The following is a 7286-nucleotide window of genomic DNA, read 5'->3' on the forward strand; positions in this document are numbered from 1 at the left end:
AGTTTGCGTAAAAGGGGTGTGTTTTAAGGCAGTTCCTCTGCCTGCCATTTCTCCTAAAACTTACAGTATGCATACATTCATATGAACATGACAGTGTATATGCTTTCTTTTTCTGAAATAATATCGATTTTCCCCTTTAGCCTATTTGTGGTGATCATTGCTAAAACTTTACACACCTTTTATGTTTACTTCATCACAACTCCAAATCTCTCCAGATGGAACTTAAAGGTGTACTCCGGTGATTTTGTATTGTACTCCCATAAAGTTGGGGGACTTGTGAGAGGCCGATTTCAAAAAGAATCGTCAAAATCAAAGCAGCGGTTGCTGAGATATCCTGACTTTTGGTCCATAGTATGAAGTCAAGCTCCAAAAATGCTGGCGCCACAAATAACATTATGCAACAGTGTTCACGGACATTGTAGGCCTACGACTTCCCATTACGACTACATTGACCTAGATGTGTAAAATCTGTGGAGCGCCCACCCTGAGTACTGCAGCCTTGACTGAAGTGCATTTGGCGCTATCACAAGCCTGCATCAAGTGTAGCACAGTGCTGCATAAAAAAATGCATCCATGTTTTAAAGGAATAGTTTGACATTTTGGGATATACGCGTATTCGCTTTCTTGACGAGAACTGGATGATCAATACCACTCTCATGTCTGTACGATAAATATGAAGCTACAGCCAGCAGCTAGCTAGCTTCGCTTCGCTTAAAGACTGAAGCAGGGGGGCGGCAGCTAGCCTGGGCTAAACTACTGGCTAGTTTAGTAATAAAGCACTGCATCAGCTCCTCCTGTGCTTTGTATGTAAAATCTTAATCTGAGAAGTCATTTAAGATGTCACATAAATGTAGTGGAGTAAAAAGTGTAGCATTTCTCTCTGAAATGTAGTAAAGCAGAAGTATGAAGTAGCATCAATTGAAAATACTCAAGTAAAATACAAGTATCTCAAAAGTGCCCTTAAGTCTAGTACTTAGTTTCATTCCACTGCTGCTTATCCACCTTCTTGCTGAGACTCAGATGAGAAAATCAATACCACTCTCATAGTCCACTCTCTAGTACTTTTTTTACCTTCAGACAGAGCCAGGCTAGCTGTTTGCCTTGTTTCCAGTTTTTGCATTACGATAAGCGTTTCCTGGCTGTAGCTTCATGTTTAGCGTAGAACATGAGACCAGCATCGGTGTTCTCATCTATCTCTTGGAAAGAAAGCATACAAGTGTATTTCCCAAAGTTTTAAACTGTTCTTTTGAGGGGCCACAAGCCAACAAGGCTAGGCATAAATAAAAATTATGTAAGGTCCATCCTGTTTAATATCACAGGCACACATACGTGCCTGTAGAAATATTAGAGTAAATCTCCTATTTACTGTAGTTCACTGCAGGGAGCAAAAGTATAATCAAAGGGCTATTTTAATTCTTCAATTTACCTTTGCCTTTAATTGCTCTAAATTATTTTCCTTGGTGTTGACAGTGACAGATTACTTGTGCAGCCAGTAATGTTATTAAAAACATGGTAGCAGTTATCACAGTCATTGGAAATACACAGTAATCAACCTCAGGCAGTCAGATTGTGAGATTAAGGATATATTTTATAAATGATGATATTAACTCTGCATTATGTAAACGGGAAATCATTTATTTGGAGGTAAGGTAATTGAAGCCACTGAAAGTCATCAGGTAACTTTCCCCTGCCTCCTCCAGATCAGTGGCAGCATATAATGTTTTAAGAAGCGTGAGAGCTAAGGAGGCTGCACAGTTACAATCCAATCCTGTCCAAATCCCGCTGCCAAGCAACATTACAACTTGGACTCCTCATAAAAAACGCTACGGAGCAACAGATTTTTTGGCAACCGTTGCCATTCTCCAACTCCCTAACTACACCCAGTAGGAATGTCTGCTATGCTGCAGCCTGCTGACTGAGTGACTGACTGGCGGTATGTTTTTCCTTGACTAAAACCATAGCGAGGAAGAGGTAATCCAAAGAAAATGCACAAGAATCAATCAAACATAATCTATCATGCACACAAATTCCATATTTGTGTCTAGAAACTGCTGGAGTCAGTGTTACATGACCCTGAAGAGGTGCACACATCCAATGAGAGATAAACTGTTTAACAATTCAGAAGCTAGACAGATTGGCATTGAGGTGGCTGTGTGTTCCATAACTCACTCCAGGTAGACATGTTGATTAATCTGATCTTAATCCCCCCCCCCACACACACACACCTCTCAAATGACAACAAACACATACAAGATGGACACATGCATATGCATCTTTTCAACAGCGCAGCACACATGCATAAGCAGGGCTATTGTGTTTCTCTGGTGCATAATAAAATGCACACACACTCATACACACTATCTCTCCTCTCATACGCATACACGCACGTGAACTTCTTTTTAGCAAACAATGTTGTGTTGAACGCTGCTTTTGAAGTGCGGGCACCTGTGGTGTCAATAGAGCGCCTCCTCCCTCCATTCACCCCTCTCTCTGTTTCTTCCTGTTCTCTCTTATGAATACATTCTCTCTTTAGGTCTCTCTGTCATCTCTCTGTTACAGTTAAAAACACTCCCTCTCTCCTCCTCTGTGTTTTTCTGTGTGTCTCTCTCTCCTTCCAACAGGTGTCCAGCTCCCATTGGTCAGTGGGACATAGTGTACTTGGTGCTCATCTGAAAAAACAAAACACGTTGCACTCTGTAACAAGAGTAAATGTAAATGAGCAGGCTCTTTTTCAGAATCAACTTCATATTTTTACTTAAAGGAGCAGTGTGTAGGATTTAGTGGCATCTAGCGGTGAAATTGCAGATTGCAACCATTTCAATACCGCTCGCCTCACCCTCTCCTTCTAAGTGTGTAGGAAAGACTACGGTGGCTGCAAAACTCGCGAAAAACACGAAAGGCCCTGTTCGTTCTGGGCTACTGTAGATACATTGCGGTGCAACATGGCGACCTCCGTGAAAGGGGACCCACTCTTTCTGTAGATAAAAACAGCCTATTCTAAGGTAATATGACCGTATGACCTGCGATCTATCACAACTTTATCCACATTAAAAGTTAGTTACTATGTGTGGGTGGTTTTAGCTTTTGTTGGTCAGACTGAAATTTCTCAACAACTAGATGGATTACCATGAAATTTGGTACAGACATTCATGGTCCCCAGAGGATGAATCATAATGACTGATGATATCCTGATTATTCCTGTAGCGCCACCATGAGGTGGACATTTTTGGGTCGTTTGCCATGAAATTTGGTACACATATTCATGATCTCTGAGTTTTCTCTAGCACCACCAGCAGGTCAAAGTTTTCACTTAATCTGTGAAAAATCTCAACATCCACTTGATGGATTTGCACAAAATTTTTTATTGAAATTTATGGTTCCCAAAGGATGACGCCTAATGACTTTAATGACCCCCTAACCTTTCCTGTAGCATCACCAGCAGGTTTACATTTTTGGTTGTGGCATGTCCTGACAAGTATTGGATGGATTGCCATGAACTTTGGTACAGACATTCATGTTCCCCTCAGGATGAATTGTAATAACTTTAGTGATCCCTTAACATGTCATCTAATCAAAATTTAATTGTGTCCAATACTTTGGTTTTTGACCAAATACCTGCAAAACTAATGCCATCCCCATTAGCCTCAGCTGTACATTGTGTTTGGTGCTAATTAGCAAATGTTAGCATGCTAACATGCTAAACTAAGATGGTAAACATGGTAAACATTATACCTGCTAAACATCAGCATGTTAGCATTGTCATTGTGAGCAGGTTAGCATGCTGATGTTAGCATGTAGCTCAAAGTACCGCTGTACATCCTCACAGAGCCGCTTGCATAGCATTGCACATGTTACTACTGATTGCATTTTAATGTAAAGCACATTGGGTTGACCTACATGAAATGAAATGTGCTATATAAATAAACATTTCTCACACAGCTGTGGTGTCCTTACATGCTCCATTCACAGGACCACAAAAGAGGGATATAAAGCTGAGAGAGGAAAGGGAGCAAAATAGGACAAGCAAAAGGAAGTATCATTTAGTAAAAGAGGAGCATTTAAGGGGGTGGGGGGGTGGGGGTGAAAGGGATAGAGATAGTTTACATTCATGGGAAATATAACTGGAGTGACTGTGAGATCTAATCATGATCAGGCATTTACTTTTTTGTGTTTAACAAGGAAACCAAGGTTTTTAGTCTTACTATTCTCTGTTTCACATACAGTGAAATTCAAGTGCAGGCATCTAAGTAAGAAAGAAAAAAAGAGTGAAAGAAGGGGTATAGGGAAGGTGGAAGAGTTTGCAATAAGTGTAGGCTGTCAGAAAAAAAGAGGAGAGCTCATAGCAGCCTGTTAATAAAGAGGGTTATGAAAAGGGACAAAAGAGGTTAAAAATGGAATAAAGTGAGGGATGGAGACACATGGAAAAGATGGTGTGGAGAAAGAGGAGACCCCCAACCAACTCTCTCTGTCTCTCTCTCTAGTAACAGCCAGATCTTTCTCTCCAACATGAAGCCAAGGATTTACAAAGACGCATTGTCTAAAGACACACAGGCATATTCACTGTCTCTCCACACACTGCCCCCTCTCCACACACGCGCACACACACGCATGCACGCACACAAACCGCATGTACCGTAAATGCGCTAGCTTTAATAAGAGAGGCCTGACTCAGTCAACAGTAGCAATAAAAACTTGATCAGATTACTCTGTACAGCGTTGCTGAGATTTTGGCCTGAAGTTGCTGACAGTTCACTGGAGACTGGACCCATCTGTCTCCATAACACTGCAGGGTTATTGTCGATGTGTTTTGGAGAAAAGCTATCATGTGGGCGTGTGAGGAAAGTGTTGATTACAGTTTTCCCCAGAAGAGGCATTCATAGGCAGTGCAGATAGATATGACCAAGAATTATAATTTACTTTCATGATAGTTCCATTCATTACAGTCCAAATGAGTTTAGCTTTCAGCTGTCAATGCTTTCCCATGCTGCCACAAAAGGCTCCACATGGGAGACTTAACCCAAGATATTTACATTATCACTGTGGCTACATGGCTGCAATACAATCCTACACTGCCATCTAGTGGCCACATGGCAACACTACCCTCCCCTCTGAGCAGTGCTGGCTGGCATGTGCAACAGAATGTGGATGTACTAGTTTCCGCTCTGCTTCAGTTGTCCTGTGCTGTGAGAATACAGGGGGTGTCGATTACCTGTGTATGTGCACACCTGTCAGTCACAGCAATCTGTGTTAAGTGTGAGTGTATTTGCACAAGTGAATCAAGGTAAAATCATTGTGTATACAATAGCTCAGTACAGTATATGTAACATAGGCTAAAGCAGGACTCTGGTGCACAATTGAGAGAGAGTGATTTGGATTCCATCCTGAAATCAAGGCAATTAGTCAATACAAAGTTGAATTCAAATTCTTTTACAATACACTTCAATGGTGACTTCATATGTTTGCAAATTTCATTTGTCTCATGCATGATGTTATTTGTCAATTAATGGTTTAAAAATAAATTCACTTGGTTGGAGAATTCAGCCCAGCTCTAGGTGTGTTGGTCTCCAGGGGTTAGTGTTGGAAAAAAGAATGTGTCTATAAATGTGCAATGGCAAGAAACAGATTTATTATCACACAAAGTGAATACAAATGTACTGAGAGAAAACTGTCCCATTCAGGTTGTTTCTCCTAGTGCCCCTTCTCTCAGAGCTGACAACGCAGTGGAAACAGCTCAACAGTTCCCCCCTGTGGGCGGATGACTTCCTAAACTCCTGGCTCCTTGTAGGAAGCAAAGGAGAGATGTCTGTATTTCTTAGAGCAGTTCTCCAAATGAATGATGCTCCAGGAGTCCATGTAAATACATAAATAAATAGTTGGTGAATGCCTGGTTGAAAATGTCGAGCCAGGTATGAGCTGCATGTGGTGAAAATACTGTACGCTCACACTGTAAATGAGGAAGTCAGGACTGGGAATGGACGAATTTGTCTTTTCCTCTAATGTCCTTACTGTACATGTCTTTGTGGGGCTCAGCTTGCCTGGCAGTATGTACAGTTTCTTGTTTCAATTTCATGCTACTTTATACTTCTACTCCACTACATTTATTTGACAGCTTTAGTAACTAGTTACTCTGCAGATTAAGATTTCATGTACAAAACACCTGATGATCTTATAATATATGATGAATTGTTCTAAATTAAACAACCCAACAGTATATAAAATAGTTAAATTAGCTCCACCTCGACCAACTACAACAGTAAAATGTTTCTTACACATCAGTAATAATAATTCAATACTCACAGGGGCTAAATTATGAGTACTTTTTCAGTGGTGGAATGTAAGTAAGTACATTTACTCTGTACTTAAGTATACATTTGAGGTACTCCATTACAAATCAGATGGAAAGATTGTACTTTTTACTGCACTACATTTATTTGACAGCTATAGTTACTTTTTTATAATTAAGATTTTAAATAAAAAAACATTTGATAAGCTTATAAAATACAAAACATTGTTAAAGATTAAACCAGTGGGTTCCCAACCCTTCTGGCCTGTGAACCTTTACAGAAAAAACTGTGTCTAGTTGGAGCCCCTTGTCATGTTTCAGATGACTATTACTCTTTTAAATCCTATTTAAATTAGCTTAAATTAGCTAATTTAGCTGATAATACTTATGTAATTTTGCTTAAGTGAGATTTTGAATACAGGACTATTACTTGTAATGGAGTATTTTTACATTGTTGTATTGGTACTTTTACTTAAACTAAAGGATCTGAATACTTCTTCCATCACTGTTACCTGGCTGCCAATGAACAAAGATCACAAAATCTGAGCAAGAAGAGGACTTTGTATGTTCCACAACTCCCTTTTGAGAAAAACAGAAAAAGAGTGTCTGGAGAAGGGAAATCCATGCTTTTTGGTGCATTATAATAATGGTTTTGAAGGGTTTTGCTTTTGCACAGTTAACGAGAAGAAGAGTTAAATGGCGGAGCTCCTGAGAGGTTTCTGACTGAAGGAAACCATGGACTGGTCAGGACCACAGCACGTGATACAGTTGGTAGTACAGTAGTACATGGTTTTGCTGTAGCAGACCTGTGTCATGTATAGGTCTCACATGGTGCTTAAGCCCAGGGATATTCACTAAAGAATCCTATAAATTCAGTTGTATGGCTATTTGCGAGCTTGAGGTTCTTAGTGAGATTATTTGAGCTCATGACATTACATTTTCTCACACATCATACCGTGTATACTGGCCATGTACATTTTCACTCTCCCCAAGGCCACCACAG

The sequence above is a fragment of the Siniperca chuatsi genome, linkage group LG22, assembly GCF_020085105.1.
Source record: "Siniperca chuatsi isolate FFG_IHB_CAS linkage group LG22, ASM2008510v1, whole genome shotgun sequence".
Taxonomy (NCBI): domain Eukaryota; kingdom Metazoa; phylum Chordata; class Actinopteri; order Centrarchiformes; family Sinipercidae; genus Siniperca; species Siniperca chuatsi.